This window comes from Eulemur rufifrons, chromosome 7, assembly GCF_041146395.1.
Source record: "Eulemur rufifrons isolate Redbay chromosome 7, OSU_ERuf_1, whole genome shotgun sequence".
NCBI lineage: Eukaryota > Metazoa > Chordata > Mammalia > Primates > Lemuridae > Eulemur > Eulemur rufifrons.
The window spans coordinates 32,584,817-32,605,411 of NC_090989.1; positions in this window are offsets into that span (position 1 = coordinate 32,584,817).

Consider the following 20,595-nt stretch of genomic DNA (forward strand, 5'->3'; position numbering starts at 1 on the left):
ATCAGGAAAATGCACAAACTTGTATATACACAAAAGATTCACCTGGAAAACAATAAGGCAATAGTAAATATCAGCAAAAATATGCAGCAACTGATAGGTTTGCACATTGCTGTAAAGTAAAATTATGGAAAAGAGTTCAGAATTTTTTTATAAAGCTAAATATGTCCTCAACATATGATACAACAATTCCACCCTTAGGTATTTAGTCAGAAAAAATGAAAACATGTCAACATAAATACTTGTTTACATGTTCATAGCAATTTTTTATACAGCCAAAATTGAAAACAACTCAAAACTATATCAACAGATGAATGGACGAACAAATTGTGATATATCATTCCTATGGATTACTAATGAGCAATAAAAATTAATGAACTGTTACTACTTGAAACAACATAAATGAATCCCAAGAACATTTTGATGAATGAAAGAAGCCAAATGCATAAAAGAATATACTGTATAATTTTATTTACTTGGCATTATAGAAAATGAAAATGTAACTTATAATGATATAGAGTTGATACATGCTTGCTTAGGTCTGGAAATGGCCTACAATTAGCTGCAAATGGACAAAAGAAAAATTCTGAGGTAATATAAATATTTCATATGTTAAATGTGATAGTGTTTAAATGGGCTTGTAAATTTGTCAAATTTGCACTTATTTGTTAAAATAAGTGCATGCTACCTCCATAAGATTTTTCTGTCTTTTTTTAAAGTTAAGCACGGGAAATCTTAATGAATTGCATGTAAAAATTAAGTCCAATATTATTGAAGTCAAATATGAGATGAGTGCACTCTTGAGATATTTTTCAGTGAAATGTCCATGTGCATTAAATAATAAAATTTAAAATTTAATTTCAAAGTCATAAGCCTGAGAAATAATAATTTGGATTAGGGAGAAAAAGAAAAGAGAGGGAAAGAGAAAGAATGGAGAAAGAAGACAGAGCAGGATGTTGAGCAAGGTGGCAGAAAATTGTAACCTGAAGAATGTGGTTACTAATACTTGTGGGTGTCACTCACTCTTAATATGAAAATCTCTATTAGTGTTCACTACCCACCAAAATATGCTGTAAGATTTGTTGGTGTTAAGATGTTAAGATAAGCAGGAGAAAAAAATAAGTGCTGAGCTCCAAATTTGACTCAATGAGAAACAGAAGAAAAAATAGCAAAATGATTTCAAATTCAAGTGAGGATTGAGTAAAGGAAAACCATGAAAATCAAATCAGAAGTCACCCTGAAAACATATATATACAGGAAAGAGAGAACATTGGGTTTGCCTCAGTAATCAAACTGATATATTTAAATCTCAAATGTCAGGGTCCCTAGAGTAGACAATTTGGAGATTTTTTTCCCTGTTTCTCTCTCCATAAAAGCATAGATTAATATGTGAAAAATATCTATGTTGAGTTTAGAAAAGGCACAAAAGAAGGACCTACAATATGTCAACAATAGTTCCCTATCTTTTAAGATTTAGATAAAACAGTTTATTTTTGTGATATATATATTAAATATTTTAGATTATAGATTATATATGTTACAATGAGCTAATATTTTTAAAATATACAAAGATATCTAGATCAATATTTAGTAAATATCGCTTCAAAAAGAAAGAAGAGATCAGAGAGGGACAGCAACATTGAATATATAGAGCCTACACTTATCAAAATCCATTGACATGAACAAGATCTTTATATTCTGAGAAAATCCAATTAAGGAAAGTTTTGTTCACATCCTATAAAATGTAAATGTAGATATATTTATATTTATTTTATTTATTCATATCTTGAATTGTTCTCAAGGCTTTTTAGTCTATATACGATATCTAAGTGAAATAATTAAAATGACCTTTTAAGTGACAGAAAAATTCCTGATATTCTATTAGTGTCAGAAAGTAAACTTCTTTAAATGCTTAGGTAAGTTCATATAACTATCTTTTTTAATGCTTTTACTCAAAATCAATATAGTGAAATTTTAATGACTAGAGTTTCTTTTTATTATAATAGCTTTAAATAAAAGCTGAGAAATGAAGTGAATGTTTAGCCGTAAGAATATTTTACATGGAAATTTTATCTCCTTCAATTTCTTAGCCATAAATACTTTTATAAATGCCTTATCAGCTATAAAATAGCTAGGTCATTGGATAAAGTAAGAAGTATATGTAACCATTCATATAAAAACTGGATACTAATAATATTCATTAGATTAATTAAATTTTATTCTGTAGGGAAAAGATTTCGAGAATAATATTTAAAATCTAATTAACATAAAAATAAATGTTTTTCCCACCTAACTGATAGCTCTAATATTAAAAAAAATTCTGCAGTTTTAGGTATTAATAGGCAAATTAAAAAGTATAATAAAACAATATTTCTGAAAAACATATTCTAAGTAAATGATTTTGTTTGCAGTTGACAGTGATAAAACGATCGATGTTATGTTACAATTTCTGCTCCTTCATTTGTCTTTGTTGGTAAAATGAAGAATGTCAGAGATTGAGAGGGTTGAGCTCACAGCAAATTTAATATGACTTGCTTTGTCTCTCCTCTGAACAGGATGAAATATTAAATGTACAGAGCATGGGTACATTTTTCTTGTATTTAATGAAAAGTTTATGATTCCCTGTTTTATTTTTTAATCATGGTAAGCTCATAAAGTAGACAAAGTCTGAGAAAAAGGACAATATAATCTCTGAAATAAAGCCATGGATGACTTATTTTGTTCATTTGTATCTGAACTTCTTGACACTTTAATTAGAACTATGAGTTATCAATTATCAATAAGATATATAGATGCTCCAGTCCATTTATATAACATTTTAAAACATTATAAAAATATATTAAAAGTGTGTGTATTTTAATTCTAAGTCCTTAAGATAACTGGGAAAGCATAAAATTGTGCATCATGAGAAATTTAGTGGCATTCATAAAAGTAACAAAAATTGCTACTGCATCTGTTGAAGCAGTTTGGCTAAAACAAATTTGATTTCAAAAATCAAAGAACAACAAAAAATGTTTGTCATATTTGACATTATTTTCAAAAGAATTTATGTGAAGTCATATTTATAACAAAATTCATGATTTTCTAAAATAAAAAAATCTATGTATATGTATATTATGGAAAAAACAATTTATTAATTGTGAACATTTATAGTTTGTGATTCATCATAACCATCCATTAAAATACAGTAATGGAAAATAATAGTTAAATCCTATCGCCTCTGTTATTTTGCCAACTTTCAGTCATGTGACATGTGTTTGTGTGTGTGTGTGTGTGTGTGTGTGTGTGAGAGAGAGAGAGAGAGAGAGAGAATAAGTATTAGGAGATATATACACACACACACACGCTAAAAACTTCTCAAATTTGGAAAATAAATTTAAAAAACACATAAATCTACAGATGCAAGAAGCTCAGAAAACCCTAACAGAATACCCTGAAGAAAACACGCTCCAAAAACATCATCCTCTTTAAACAGCTGAAAATTAAAGACCAAGGAAAATTTCTGAAAGTAGCTACAACACCCCAATATACTACTTATGGAAAAATGATTATTAAAATTATTGTGCATTTTTCATCAGAACTCATAAAGACCAAAAGAGTGTCAAGCAACATTTTAATAGATCAGGATGAAAAGAACTTGTAAACTAGAATGCTATATTCAGCAAAAATACCCTTCAGGAATGAATTTGAATGAAGGAATAAGATTCTAAAAAGTATGAGAATTTCATACCAACAGCCCTGTTCTAAATGAATTGCTGAAAGTAAATTATAAGAACAAGAATGAATAATGATGAAAGAGTCAATTATCCAAGATGACACATTAATTCTAAATGCACAATGTAGCAAAAAATTAAAAAATACAGAAAGCAAAACTTGAAAGAACACCTTAGTGTTGGTCAGTTATTACCGATTTGATGGTGAGTATATGTGCTGCATGTTTTTTCCTCCTTGTGATATCTGACTTTGAAGGATGGGCTTAATCTCTATCCAGGATAATATAAGAGGTGCTAGATCATCATTGCTTTTTGTAGTTGAGTAATGTTCCGTAGTATACATATATATACCACATTTTATTAATCCTCTCATGTATTGATGGGCACTTAGGTTGCCGCCACATTCTTTAAATTGTGAACTGTGCTGCCATAAATATTTGAGTGCAGATACCTTTATTGTAGAATGTCTTCTTTTTTTCCCCTTTGGATAGATGCCTAGTAGTGGGATTACTTGATCAAATGGTATTTCTATTTTTAGCTATTTGAGGTATCTCCAAATTACTTTCCACAAGGATTGTACTAATTTGCAGTACCACTAGCAGTGTAAGTGTGTTCCAATCTCTCCACCTCCACATCAGTATTTGTTGTTTTGGGACTTTTTGACAAGGGCCATTCTCACTGGAGTTAGGTGATACCTCATTTTAGTTTTGATTTGCATTTCCTTGATGGTTAGAAATGTTGAGCACTTTTTTATATGTTTGCTGGACATTAGTCTGTCTTCTTTTGCAAAGTTTCTGTTCATGTCCTTTGCCCATTTATTGATGGGGTCGTTTGATTTTTTTTCTTGTTAATTTTCTTAAGTTATGTATAGATTCTTGTTACCAGTCCTTTATCAGATGTGTAAAAATCAAATATTTTCTCCCATTCTGTAGGTTGTCTATTCCCCCTAATGATAGTTTCCTTGGCTGTGCAGAAGCTTTTTAATTTGATCAGGTCCCATTTGTTTATTTTTTTGTTGCTGCTCTGATTGTTTTAGGGCTCTTCTTCATAAATTCTTTGCCTAGGCCAATGTCTGAAAGAGTCTTCCCATTTTCTTCCAGAATTCTTAAGGTTTCAGGCCTTAGGTTTAAGTCTGTTATCCATCGTGAGCTGATTTTTCTGAGAGGTGAGAAGTGAGGATCTAATTTCAATCTTATGCATGTGGATATCCAGGTTTCCCAGCACATTTATTGAATAGAGATTCTTTTCCCCAGTGTATATTTTTGTCTGCTTTGTCAAAGATTAGATGACAGTATGAGGATGGTTTTATATTTGGGATCTCTGTCCTATTCCAAAGGTCTATATCTCTGTTCTTGTGCAAGTACTATGCTGTTTTGGTTACTATAGCTCCTTAACAGCCAGGACTTTGTTATGCTGGCATTTAGTTTGACACAACACAATTGTCAATCTACAAATATTTGGGGAATGGATGAATGATCTTCAGGTCCATTTCCACCTGTGCAAGTTAGTGGAGATTGCTTGTTATCCATCAAACTTTACTCATTCGTACACATGGCTGGTGGAAATATCTGCAGCATCATCTTTGAACAAAAGTGAAATTAAGATAGATATGTATATATATATGTATATATATATACACACATATATATTAAGACAGGCTCTCACTCTGTCATCCAGGCTAGAGTGCAATGCTGTCATCACAGCTCACTGCAACCTCAAACTCTTGGGCTCAAGCAATCCTCCTACCTCAATCTCCAGCGTATCTGGGATTATAAGTGCATACCACCATGGCTGGCTAATTTTTCTAGTTTTTCAGAGATAGGGTCTTGCACTTCCTCAGGTTGGTCTCAAACTTCTGGCCTCAAGCAATCCTTCCACCTCAGCCTCCCAAAGTGCTGGGATTACAGTCATGTGCCACCACTCCTGGCCCTGAAATTAAGATTTCTATTAGAATCCAGAAAGACCTGCTATATGCTTAGGAATGCCAAAACCTATTTTTCTTCCCATTTACATTTAAATACTCCCTAGGATTTCTGAAACGTCATTGAAGCTTGAAATTTGAGGTGACAACAAACGGCTACTGCCCTCTGTGGAAACAAAGGTGACTCCATTTTGGATGCTAATCTGCTATGTTGACTTCTGATTAACCTCAGTCCCAGGAATGCCTCCTGATTCCTTCGGTATTATTTATTGTCCTCAGTATAAGAACATGTCAATCTTGATATTATCGCACAAATTATAGACTATGATGCACATAGTCTTCTTGCCTGTTCTGGAGGGTGGCCGTTAATTGCCTCTGTAGAGCATGTATCCCCTTTCTCTACAGTATATAAGCCCTGTGTCTGGGGGTAACAGAATAGAGATCTACCTGTCTTGCAGCTGCCCAAGACCATGCTTCCATCTGTAAGTTCTCCAATAAATCACCCTTTACCCACAACAACAACAACAAACCTTGAAAGAAGAAATAAACAAATCCACAAATATATTAATATTTGGAGCCTTCAACATTCCTATTTTAATCAATAGAACTAGTAGACAGAAAATCAACAAGAATAGAGAAGAATTGATAAAAATAGCCACTTGGACTGATTTACATTTATGAAACACTCTAATCAACAAGAGTAAAATATAAATTCTTTTCAAATGCATGCATAACATTCTCATAGATAGATAATATTCTGTATTATAGAAAAAACTACTATAAATTGAAAATAATTGGAATCATACAAAGAATGTTCTCTGGGTTTAATGAAATTTAACTGGAAGTCAATACCAAAATGATAACAGGAACAGCTTCATATAACCAGAAATTAATCAACATTCCTAAATAATCCATGGGTTAACAAAGAATTTTTAATGTATATTAATAAATGTTTTGATCGCATGAAGGTGGAAATACAACATATAAAATTTTATTGAAGGCCAGGCATGGTGGCTCACGCCTGTAATCCTAGCACTTTGGGAGGCCAAGGAGGGTGGATCTCTCGAGGTCAGGAGTTTGAGACCAGCCTGAGTAAAACAGAGACCCGTCTCTAGTAAAAAAAAAAAAAAAAAAAAAAAATAGAAAAAATGATCTGGATAGCTAAAAATATATATATAGAAAAAAATTAGCTGGGCATGGTGGCACATGCCTGTAGTCCCAGCTACTCGGGAGGCTGAGGCAGAAGGATTGCTTGAAGCCAGGAGTTTGAGGTTGCTGTGAGCTAGGCTGATGCCACGGCACTCTAGCCCAGGGAACAGAGTGAGACTCTGTCTCAAAAAAAAAAAAAAAAAAAAAAGTATTGAATACAGCTAAAGCAGCACAGATATGGAAATATATATATATATATTACATGTAAAGTACATTTAATATATGTCTATGTAAAATACATGGTGGTGAAGTGGGGTTTATGCTAGTAAGGCAAGGTTGGTTTCATGGCAATATACTATTTTAACAGCCTACAGAAGAAAAATCCCTGTATCAACTGATGCAGAAAAAAATAATAAAATTCACAATACCTCATTGATAAAAATTCTCCACAGTTAGAAAAGACATGTTCTATCTGCAAAAATATAGTGACAAAACAAAACAAAATATGGCAATAGAAACAATTTCAGAGAACATTATACTGAATAGTGAAAGGTAATGCAACTCTTCCCCTTCCCCATGATTAGGAACAAGGTGTGCATATCCATTCTTAACATTTATATTCTGCATTATACTGTGAGTCCCAGACTGTGCAATAAAGAAAAAAACTAAAAATAAAAAAAAAAAATAGAAGTTATCTCTATTTGCAGGTAATATTATAATTACATCTACATAAAAAGTCTCCCCAAATTTACAAAAACTCACTATACATATATGAGTTTAGAAAAGTTTTGAGATGCAGATCTATAGACAAAAAAGAAATTATACTTGCATAAACTAGCAATAAATAATTGAATACCAACATTTTAAAAAATAACATTTATGACAGCTCCAAAAATGAAATAGTTAGGTAAGTCTAAAAAAATCTGTATGAAACCTGTGTGATGAAAACTATAAAACATTGATGAAAGGGATCAAGGAAGACATAAATAAATGAAGGGGCAAATTCAGTTCCTGGATTTTATGATGCAAGTTTGTTAAGATGTGAATTTTTCCCAAATTGATCTACAGATTTAACTTAATTATAATAAAAATTCCCACTGGGTTGTTTTGTAAATTTACACAAGCTAATTCTTAAATGCATATGGAAATTCAAAGAAACTAAAGCAGTAAAGGAATATTGGGGAAAAAATGAAATTGGGGGAATCACACTACCTGATTTTAAGACTTAGTATAAGTGTGGTATTGGCAAAATGATAAACACATCATATCTTGGTGGAAGTATAGAGAACCCATGTAGACCCACACAAATGTGGCCAATTGATTTTTTATAAAAATGCAAAGACCAAAGATGATTTCATCAAATGTTGTTGGAGCCATTGGATATTTATGTAAAAAATGAATTTCTGTGGAAAACTCATTATATAAAATAAACTCAGAATGAATCACAGAAATTAATGTAAAACTTCAAACTATAAAATATTTAGAAGAAAAGACATAAAGATATATTTGCTAGGGGTTAGGCAAATAGGGTTTAGAAATGAAAGGAAAAGTATAACTCATAAAAATAAATGATAAATTGGACTTTATAAAATTAAAAATTGTTATGAAAAAAGACACTAAGGGAATAAATAAAGCCAATATAAAATATAAATTAATACATAATTAGGCAATACAAAAATAAAAATTAAAACTATAATAAGCTGTTACTGCGCACCTGCTAAAATGTTTAAAGAGAAAAATGCTGAAAATACCAGGTGTTGACAAGGCTACAGAGCAACTGAATCTTTCATGCAAACCTAGTGGAATATAGACTGGTTCAGTCACTCTGGAAAAATTGTTTACAGTATTTTATAAAGTTAGACACACACTTAACCATGACTTCAATACTTGGTATTCACTCAAGCAAAACAAAAACTTATGTTCAGATAAAAAAAACAGTACACAAATTCTTATAATACTTCCTTTCGTATTTTCCAACTGGAAATTAGTGAAATGCCTTTCAGTGGGTAAGAGGAGATACAAACCTTGGTACATTCATACCATAGAATATAATAATAAAAGGGAATAAAACTTCATACAACTTGGGTGGATCTCAAAGTCATTATGCTGAATGAAAGAAGTCAATCTCAAGAAGTCACATACTATATGATTCCATTTATATAGTATCTCTGAAAAGGGAAATCTATGGTGATGGAGAAAAGATTGTTAGGAGTGTGTGAAAGGTGTCACTAAAAAGGGAGAGCAAAGAGGGGAGATGGAATGATACATTTGTATTGTACCATGACAATGCTAGTGGCTACATGAATCTCTACATGTGTTGAAATTCGTGGAACTATATACAAAAAAGTCAATTCCATTGGATATTAATTTTAAAATAAATATTAAAATACCAAGTAATAATTGTAAAAGTAATAAAAAAAATTAAAGAGGATTTCTAGATTTTATTCTCCATATGAATAAGGCGGCTTGAGTCTCATTTAAGAAATATCCTTTTGCTTATTAACATTTTTCTAAATGTAATACATCATTTAGTCCGTGAGAGAAAGAAAGATAGAGAGGGGGAGATGGGGAAGAAAGGAAGGTAAAGAAAAGAGAGAAGGAAGGGTGTGAGAGAGAGAGGAAGGAAGGAAAGCAGAGTGAGAGATTGAGATTTCCTACAAAACAAATAGTATGACATTCTATGCTTTTATGATTTCTTCCATTTGAGTACAAACATTAACAACCAAGGTTGTGCATATAAAAAGTGAAAATACAATTATAAGCCAAATCTACTTTCTCTTATTCTTTATATGCTGATGTAATATCTTAAATAGTGAAGAACATAGAAAACAGTTTGCAAACGTAAATTGGGTCTCTTTTCCACTCATCTTTACATTTATAGTTCTACATAGTAGTCTAGACTCAGTAATTCAAAACTTTCTGAATCTTCTCTTGAGATGGTGATCAGTCATACTTTACTGGGTTATCATGGGAATTAAATGAGAAAATATACACAAACATACCTGTTCAGAATGTAACATTTAGTGGAACCAAATAAATATAACTAAACCACCAAATACAGTAGGTAAACAAATGTGGAGCCTAATTTAGCAAAGAAACAAAAATTGTTTTTATTCTTGCAAGTCACTCCACATTCCCTTCCCCACCTTACACTGAAAAACACCTACAATGTGGTTTTTCACAGAATAACCAAAGTGAACTTCTAAAAATAAAATCAGGCACGCCTACATCGCTTCTCATATACTCTAATGGCTACCATTCTCTTCTGGGATGAAAAAAGGAGAGAGAGAAAAAAAAAATCTCCTTCATGGCCTACAATTACTTTAAAGGTTCAGCTTTTTTTTTTTTTCTTTTCAACATTTGTCCCCTTGCTCCTTGTTTCCCAGCTGCAATCACTACCTTTCTGTTTTCCAGACATGCCTAACTCGTTCTTTCCTCTGAGCTTCTGAACCTGTCCACTTTGTAATGTTCCTCCATGGTTCTTAGTACAGCTGGTCCACCATTATCCCTACAGAGGCTTCCTTAAAACCTTATTTAAACTTTTTCCAGTTACATCAATTCACACTTTGTATTTCATTTGTGCAACTTACCATCTGTAATTACCTAGGTTTTTATGGTGTTTATTATATGTCATTCATAGAAAAATATAAGGTTCATCATGGAATGTCTTCTTAACTCCAGCACTTAGAAGAATGCCAATATAGAAAAAAGGCATTTGTAGCATCAATTTTGTGGTTGAATTTCATTCACCTTTTGTTTTCCACTAGATAGCTTATCATTGAATGACCCTGAGTATACAAGAGGAAAAAATAAAAGAGTGAATCCCAATTTTTAATAGTGTTTAGTCTAGGAAAAATACTAAATGATTAAAATATGCTCAATCAAAATTTGCTTTCTCTAGGGTGGTGCAAAGGCAATTTATGTAACCAAAGTGTGATATTACCCCTGTAATATTCTGAAATTAAAAAAAAATTAAAAATTGCTTTCAATGTAAATATTAAGACTATAATTCCATCTAATAAAATTTGAGTTATGTTTAAATTTAGTCCTATTTAATGCAAGCTATCTGACCTAAGCTTATTGATTTTCTTTTCTTATAACCTAAATATATTTATAATCTAAACTCTTAATTTTAGTATTCAAATGCTCAAATTGTCACTGTAATAATCTATTTTGATTTGCAAAAAATAGAAGAGAAGTCAAATTGGTGACACCGCTTTCCTCAGAAATGTGATTTTTTAAAAATATTCTGTTGATTAAACTACAAGTGATTTACTCAAAAAATTAATTCAGGGAAATGGCTTCCCGGACAAAATGTATCAAATTAATTATTTTCTTAGAGTGAATTACCTTTAATTTTTCTTCTTTAATGGGTTAAAGTTTAACAAATAAAATTTACTGAATGGAACTAAGCCTTTTGGGTTCAGATGCTCACATTCATGGGCTTGAGCTTCCTAGAGAAACAAGGACTTTATTTTCCCTTTATGCTTAACACCCTAGATGAATCTATCTGTCATCTCTTTTAATTTAAACAGGCAACATTGAGGGTTCTTAACAATACATCTGACCCCTGGAAACACGATATATAGCAGCCCATTAATTAGTTGCTTGAAGTGAAGGGATATGGCACATCAAATATCATGCCTCTCTGCTCCATTGCACAGCACACCCACACCACATTGTCCATTTATATTTCTGACGACTACCAAAGAGCCAATACCCTTGAGAAACATCATAAGTTAGCAATTTGATTGATGTACATTAGGCAGTCAATGACTTGTTCTATCTAGAGTATTTTCCTTTTTGCATGAAGGAAAGATGGTCAAAATATGTATCAGACCTCGAATCAAATTAAAGCCCAGAAGATTTCATTGCCATTCTGCTTTTTGTTTCATACATAAATTTACATAAAATTGAGTTACTTAAGATTTCATATCTGTTTCAATTTTCTTTCCATTCTAGACATTCTCAAATGAAAAGCGGTTTTATAGAACACCGCGTTAATTGTTTCAGGAGAGTAACACAATCAACTCAGCTATTTTCTAATAAGTTCAGGAGACATTATTGTTCTTTGTGAATATTTTCCCTAGTTATGAATTTATAAATTATTCACATTCATAGTCACTAAAAGAAACATGAACAGATCGAATGTTATCAAGAGGCAGCAAAGTGACAACTGGGAGCCCAGACCTTTCCTTTAATGTTTTTAGTGATCATTTGACCTTCAAGAAAATGATGCATAGAATCATTTCATAAGAATTAATAATTATACGCCACTGAGCACCTTAAAGAGACAGATTTCGTTACCTTTTTTGTTATGTTTTTGGTTTGATCCAATTAATCATTAAGACTGTTAATAATGTTAGGACTTACTATATTAGGAATAATTCAATTTATGAGAGATATCTAAAAGTTTGAAGGTAACTGTCTGAAGTACATTTATAGAAGGTCATGTTAATTCAATTTAATGACCTATATCATGAAAATCTATAGAGGTGGCAATTCTAGGAAAATGGATTCTCATTTTTAAAATATATTTCTGACTTCCTAATTAAATGTATCTCATACAGGTAATTGTAGATTTTGTCCTAAATGTTTCATGCTAACCTACTGAACTAAGAATATATACATTTGATTGAAGTTTAAATAAATCCCTGTTGAGGGTGGTGTTGTCTAAGAAATTCATTATTTTTGTCTATGACCCAATTGCTCCTCTTTTCCATCTCAATGACATGATCAGTCTTTATTTGGTATTAGGACTTACGATCTACTGCTAAGAGTTCTCAGACATCTCATCAATTCATGTTTGCATTTTTTATGATAATTCCTAAATTCATCAATATCACTTCAGTAATCAGTTTTCCTCTTAGTTCTAGTTATACGGTTCTCTTCTACAGACACAGAAACCATATATTTCTTTTCCCCTATAAAAATAATACACTCTAAATCTTTCATTTTGCTGTTTAGAGACCCCTTAATGTCCCTTTTTGACTATATGAATACATGTCTTTTCTGTTGAAACATAACCTAAGGGAGCAAATGTACTTATTTTTATTATTCAAGAGGGTTAGTCTTATGTGCTACTAGCTCATTATTCATTTCATTCCATTCTGTCCTTCAGTTGAACTGAATAAAAGATGTTCAGAAAGATGAATCTTAAAAAGCACAATAAGTTATCTCTTTAAGCAAATGGAATTCAGCTCACACTTCTCTACAAACTCTGGAGGACAGTATAGCATTCTAAATTCAATCTGCTGAAAAGTAATACTCCTCAAATATGTTAAGAATTAAAAAGTATTTTAATATAACATGACCACTTTACCAGCTATTGTTTAAATATGTAATACAAGCATCCCAATTACTTGGGAGTAGAGTGGTGTAGGGAGCAAGAACAAAACAAAATAAGCAAACAAACAAAGGAAAAAGCCTGGCTTACGGATAGTTGAAGTTTACAGGACCTAAATCTTGCTGAAAATTATAATTCTTGGACACTTGGGCCTCCTTTCTCACTTACTAGACATATGCCCTTAAATGAAGCAATAGGCCACTATATGGTCTATTGTGTCTTTCTTTCCTCTTTCATTTTTGTGCCTTCTAAGTCAGTTTTTATCCTGTGTGTATTTTCATAAGCCTAGGTCTTAGCATATTGTCTTGCCAATAGAAAGAAATAAAAGAAGGGCGAAAGAAGGACATAGGTAAGGAGGCAGGAAGGGAGAATGGGCAGGAAAAAAAAATAGCACAATAGGCTACCTACTTCACAAAATTATTCTGAAGATAAAATAGTAAAATGAATGCAAAATGCCTGCAAAAGGAAAAAATTATAGTCAAAGTTATCATTTATTACTTTTTGCTATATGCCAGGCACTATTTAAAATTTTATGTATTATGTGTGTGTGTGTGCATGTGTGTGTAAGCTAAGTCTTAGAACACCCCTATGAAACTGGAATTATATCCTCCATTTTACAGATGAGGAAATTGAGTCACTAGGAGGAAAAGTTAACTTTCTAAGGTCTCAAAGCCAGGAAATGACAGAAACAAGATTTTAACCCAATCTGCCTAACCAAAGAATACCTAAATCTAATATTTCCTCTAAGAGATTGCTATTGTTTGATCTAATTCTGAAAAAAATTATATAAACTATTAGTAATTCAAATAAAACTAGGATATTAAATTGATAATTCATCAATTTTATTTCTTATCTTCCCTCAACTCTCTATATTTCAACAAAAAAGAAGGAAGGGAGAGATGGAGGGAGAAAGAAAAGAGGGAAGGAAGGAAAGAGGGAGGGAGGGAAAGAGTGAGAGAAAGAGAGAGAAAAAAGAAAAGAGAGAGAGAGAGAGAGCAAAAGAGAGAAAGAAAGGAAGAGGGGAAGAAAGGAAAGGAAGGAAGAAAGAAAGGAAGGAAGGGAAGGAAGGGAGGAAAGAGAGAGGGAAAAAAAGAGAAAAGGAAAGGAAAAGTTTCTCCTGCCTCTGGGAGCCCAAAGTCTTGAACTGCCTGTGGGTTCAAATATTTCTGATCATCACAATGTTGCAGACACCAAGTGTATATCATGAAATTTCAACTTACTGTGTCTTGCATCAATTTTTTAAAAGATATCTACATCATTCTTTTCTAAATTGTTACTCAGATAAATTAATTTTGTTGTAGGTAATAGTTCTTTTGAAGATATCATTTACAATGAAGCAAAAGAATGATTTCAGCATACCCTAAGAAACTAGAAATGTATCCCCAACTTTATGTAGTTTAGCTCTCTTCTTAAACTATTCTAGGTCATATTGTTAATCTTAATCCTCAAAGTATCCGATGGAAATCTTTGCAAAGGGCTCTAGTCCTTGCTTGCCCCCTGTACTGGGGGGGGGAGGGGTGTGTGTGTGTGGATATATTCTCTATAAAAGATAGAGTAAAAAGCTCTAACTGGATTTTCACCATCATAATGTAATTCACAACTCAAAAATCTTATATGATGGATAGGCTACTTCATATTTTATTTGTAAATATTTCCAGTTCATCTAAAAGGTAGATAATAATTCAATCACTTTGTATATACACATAATTTGAAAAATAAATTACTACAAATAGAATTGAAGCTCCTTTTGTGCCACTGCCCAATCTCATTCTGAATTTCCCTTTATCCTCACAAACAATGTTACTAAATCTGAGGCTTACATTTCTATTTGAAAAAATAAATTTTTATAGATGGTATATTTTTGAATTTTAAAAATTTATATAAATTTTATCATATTGAATGTAACCTTCTTCAAATTGTTTTCAGTCAACATTATTGATAAATTCTATGTTCTTTTAAACATGTTCAAATTTTTGCCATTAAATAATTATTTAAATTTATAAGAACTTGGTAATCCTGCATCCTCTTCAGCTATACATCTGTTCTTTTCTCCTTATCTATTGAATCTTCTGAAAAGTGTTTTCTACAACTGCTCTTGCCATATCCTAACCTCCTACGTGTTTCTCCTCACATTTTCCTGTGGTCACTCCATCATTCTTTCTAAGACTATCCATTACTTTTGCTACATTCAATGGGTAAATTTGGACATTTTACTTCATTTTTAGCATCACTTAGTAGTAATTATGATCCCTTTCTTCATGATAGATTATCTTCTGATCATCTCTACACCGAGGTTTACACCCATATCTTGAAGCAAAGACATAAACCAAATCATATCACTTCTTGGTAAAAACCTACTTCAAACTCCCAACTCATTAAGATCTTTTAATTTAATTTAATTTAATCATTTCATTTCATTTCATTTCACAATCTGCTGGCCAAAAGATGCCTGTGGCAGAAAGGAGATAGAGAATTGTATAACTTACTTATTTTAGCTATCCATTTTTCTGTATTCTCTGGAATGGCTATTAACATTGCTGGATTTCCTGGATTAAGCCTTCACAATTTATTTTTATTTCAAAATGTGTTATTTTCTGGGAGATTGTCTTAATTTTGTCTATCTACTCTTAGATTTTTCTTTTCTTCCAGCAATCACATTTTGAATTCTGAACAATACACTCTTACAAATAAATTTCTCTCTCTTTTTTAATAACAGTCTGTCATTATTTAAAGGATGTTTTATCTATGGATTTGGACTCTCATCTCTAATCTCAAGTTTACAGCATGTGACAACCAAGTGATAGCACCTAATTAAATGTAACCTAAGAGGCTTCTTTCTATCTACTCCATCCATAAGCTTCTGTTCATCTTCCTAACATTAATGCCTATGTATCATATGAGGAACTGATCCCCCTTCATTTCCGTTTGACTACTGAATCCTCTCATGGGACTCACAGCTATTCAGTGATCTCTGCCTTTCACTGTGTCTTATCTACTCCTCTCTACTACCATTCTATCCCGAACCAGATACTTTGACCTGTGGTGACTGTCTTAGTCCCTTCAGGCTGCCATAGAAAGCTGCCATAAACTGGGGGCTTATAAACAATAGATATTTATTTTTTACACTTTTAGAAGCTGCACAGTCCAAGATCAAGGCACAAACAGATTGAGCATCTGGTGAGGACCCACTTCCTGGATTATAGATGACTACCACTTCTCTGTGTCCTCACATGGTGGAAGGGGCAACAGAGCCCATTAAGATCTCTTTTATAAGAGCATGAATCTCTTTCCCAAATGTCTAATTACTTACTAAGGGATCCACTTTCTAGTCTCCTAACATCGAGGGAATATGTTTCAATATATAAATTTTGAAGGGCACCAATACTAAGTCTGTAGCATTCTGCCTCCACCCTCCCAAAGTCCATGTACTTCTCCCATGAGACATACACTCATTTCATCATAATAGTTTCAAAAGTCTTAACTCATTCCAGCATAAACTCAATCAAGTCCAAAGTGATATCTAAATATGGCCTAAATCAGATATGGGTTGCACTCAAGGTATAATTCATCCTGAAGCTAATTTCTCTTTAGCAATGAGTCTATGAAACAAAACATGCTATTTTCTTCTAAAACACAATGGGACAAGCACAGTATAGTCATTCCCATTCCAAATGAAAGAAATAGGAAAGAAGAAAGGAATCCTGACCAAGTCTAAAACCCAAAGGGGCAAATTTCATTAGACCTTAAGTCCTGAAAATAATCTTCTTTGAGTCAATGCTCTGGCCTCCATGCCACTAGGGCAGAGGATCCATCTTCTGGACCCTCTGGGGCAGCAGAGTGCCCATACAGCTTTTCTAGGCAAGGATAGGACTCCTGAGGCTCTGAGAGATCCTATTCCCCTGACTTCATTGGGCATGGAACTAGCGGGAACTCTCTGCTATGACCTTGCCCCTACATCTGTTCTCTGCCTCAGTGTAGCCCATGTGGGATTGAGTCCCATCCCTGCAACTTCCCTTGAGTGGGTTCCTGTAACCACAGAAGCTCTCCTGGGCATCCTTTGAAACTTATATGGAGGCATCCATGCCTCCACAGTTTTCCTGGATTCAGGGTACACTGTGTAGGGGCCTGCTGAAATGGCACCTGTGCTGGTCAAGGATTGTGGTGCCAGAATACAGGTCCTGTGGTGTTAGGATGCACAGAGAGAAACACACTGAGATGCCACAGGCACTGGAAGCCTCTTCTTTGAAACCATTCTGATGATCTCTGAATTGCCTTCAGGGTCACTCTTCCATGGTCTGAACAATAGCTTCTACCTTCTGTTGAGATGGCTGACTAGTCTACTTACCAAATGTTCATTTGGCCACAACCTTGTTATTTTTTCCCCAATGGGCTTTCCCATTCTTTTTAATATGGATAGGCTAAACATGTTACAAATCTTTAAGATCTGCTTCTCTTTTAACTAACAATTCTGTATTTAAATCATTTTTATCTTCTTTCATTTTAGTATAAGCAGTCAAAAGGAACCACGCTACTCTTTCAACACTTTCTTAGAAATTTTTTTAGCTGAACATACAGTTTCATCACACACAAATATTACCTTCCACAATACACTAGAACACAATCCAGCCAAGTTCTTTGCCATTTTAGAACAAGGATGGCCTTTCGCCATTCCGTCAATATCCAACAACATGTTCCTCATCTCCATCTGAGACCTCATCAGAATGTCCTTTACTGTCTGTATTTCTAACAACATTCTGTTCAGGATTTCTCAGTCCTCATCAGAGTCACCCTTAATAGTCCATTCATGGCAATAAACCCTTTTTCTAGCATGCACTCCAAAACTCTTCCAGCTTCTGTCCATTACCCAGTTCCAAAGAACACGAGACTTTATCTTAAGTAAATATTTCCTATCTGATATTCAATTTACTGGAACTTCTTCAACAGTGTATGAGCATCTCCTTTTCTCTATATGTTGTCAGATGTTAATATTCGCCAATCTGGTATATAAAATTATATCTAATTGTTTATTAATAAATACTTCCTTGACTAAAATTATATTTGAACATTATTTTATAAATTCATATTCTATTTGTTTTATATTCCCTGAATATGCTGAAATACTCTCCCAAGTTTCTGAATGTCCTGCTCATTCTTATTTTACAAGTTCTTAGCACAAATGACATTGCTTTAGACAGGCCATCATGAATCATTCTATATGTGCCTTCTCATTATTTTTTGCTCATCTCCTTGAAAATGTCTTTCATAACACTGATCACAACCAGTACTGTTTTGCATAATTATTTGTTATTAGTTTACTGCCTCTCTTTCTCAAATTCCAAATCAATGTGCTGCATGTGGACACATATTATAACACTCATTTTATTCTGTACCCCAATGTCAAAAAGGACCTCACACATAGTATATATTAAATAAGTTCTTGTTGCATAAGTAAGCTAATTAATCATAAAAAAATTATGTGAAAACAGTCAAAAATTTACACCAGAACATAATTTTCATGAAAGGAGAAAGTTCATTCTATTAGTTATTGACCTAAAACAGTACCTGTCATTTAAACATATTTAATAAATATTTATGGAATTGAATTTTCTTTGGTTGCTCAAAAGTTGTTTTTGGATAGCTTCTGTTTAAATCTAAATAATATACAGTTGAAATTGCTAAAGAAAATATAAATAGGAAGAGTATTATTTTCCAATTAAAATAAACATTCAGTGTTATATTACACATACACACATGCATGCACACACACACACACACACACACTTTATCTCAGCAAACATATAATTTGAGGGCTAATCTCAATCACGGTAAAAAATTTTCTTTAAACAAGAAAATATTAGGAAATAAAATATAAAGTCAATATTAACATGCTAAATCTGTTTGTATGGACAATTGAATGAGATTTGAAGGATCATCTTTAGAGCATTCCCAATCATTATAAAATAACTCAGTGGTGTTGGCAAGCACATGAAATAGCTCACAAATGAATTGACACTTTGCAGGTAGCAATTATTGCCTTAGGTAGGCTGTTTAAATGTTTGCTTTCCTTTTATACATCATGAAAGGGGAAAGGTCTTCCTATAAGTAAAAAAGATAATGATGTTTACACAAAGATTATAAAGAGCCATATTTCTTTGACAAACTCCCTGAAATCCTAGCTAAACATCAAAACACTCTTCTACAAAGCATATCAGAATAATGTGTGATCTGAAGATGGAGAGAGTTGTACTGCAAAATCTCCAGTGCTAATACAGCTTTTCCAAATATTACACAGTTTTCCTTTTTTTTTTTTTTAAAGCAGATACATTAGAACAAAGAAAGCTGATTATATTCCTTCCTGTAGGCAAAGAAGAGAAGTTGATCAAACTGTTGTACACTATTTGTTTGTGTTGGCTTGCATATATAAATATCAGTTTCTTACTGTTTAGCTCGGTCCATATATTTTACAGTTGTATATTTTTGAATACACCAACAACTTGCCTATAGCTAACACAGGCACAAGCATTGCTACAGAGAATCTTTTTTGTTAATTGGAAAATAGACTTTGTGAAAAAAAATTAATTCAGCTCCGCTTACCTAGTCTAGGAATCTGACTTAACTCAGTTCTTTATCATGCATCTCAAATTCTCTGAGGAGAGCAAAATATCCTAGATATGACCTCAAACTGATATCAGGGACCCAAAATTACAAATGGAAAGCTACACACAAATAATCTCCTAAACCTAAGCATAGAACTGGCATTTTTTTCTGTTTCAGTCTCTTGATCAAGCACACATATATAGAGCCAAGAAGTGAAGTAGGTCACTCTGCTCATGATGGGAGGACACCGTCATAAACTAGGCAAAAGTTATGGATACTGACCAGAGAAAGATGAAAGATGGGTGCTTTGACCACTTTTTCTGTAACTCTTTTCCAGCAATGTGAATCTTGTTTTATGTTAGCATATATTAGATCAGACAGAACATTTCAAAGAATTTAGGTCTTTTAATTGTCAGATGCATGTGTCTAGACACCTATATTAGGGTAATACCTACATTGGAAATATAACAGGTTACATTAGAGACAAACTTTTCAATTTCAGTTGCTGTTAATTTTGCTGATTATAAATCCTATTTTCAGAGTCATATGATTAAGATATAGATTACTAAGTAGTTGGTAAAAATATAATAATATAATTTATCATTAGTGCAAAGAAATTTCAGGTTAAAGATTAAATCCATAAGTAATTGATTTAATAAACTGCTTTACAGACAGTATGCTCACAGTCTTCCCTTAACTGGAATAGAATAATTATTTGCAATTTTTTAATCTTATTTATTTCTAGGAAAGACGTGGCATGAGACTCTGAGATGTGCATAATTTTCTGTAGCTTTATATTTATACAATAATCTCTAACAGTTTTAATATCTCTTAGTAAAGTGAAGTTGTATTTGGCACATACTCCAGAATTA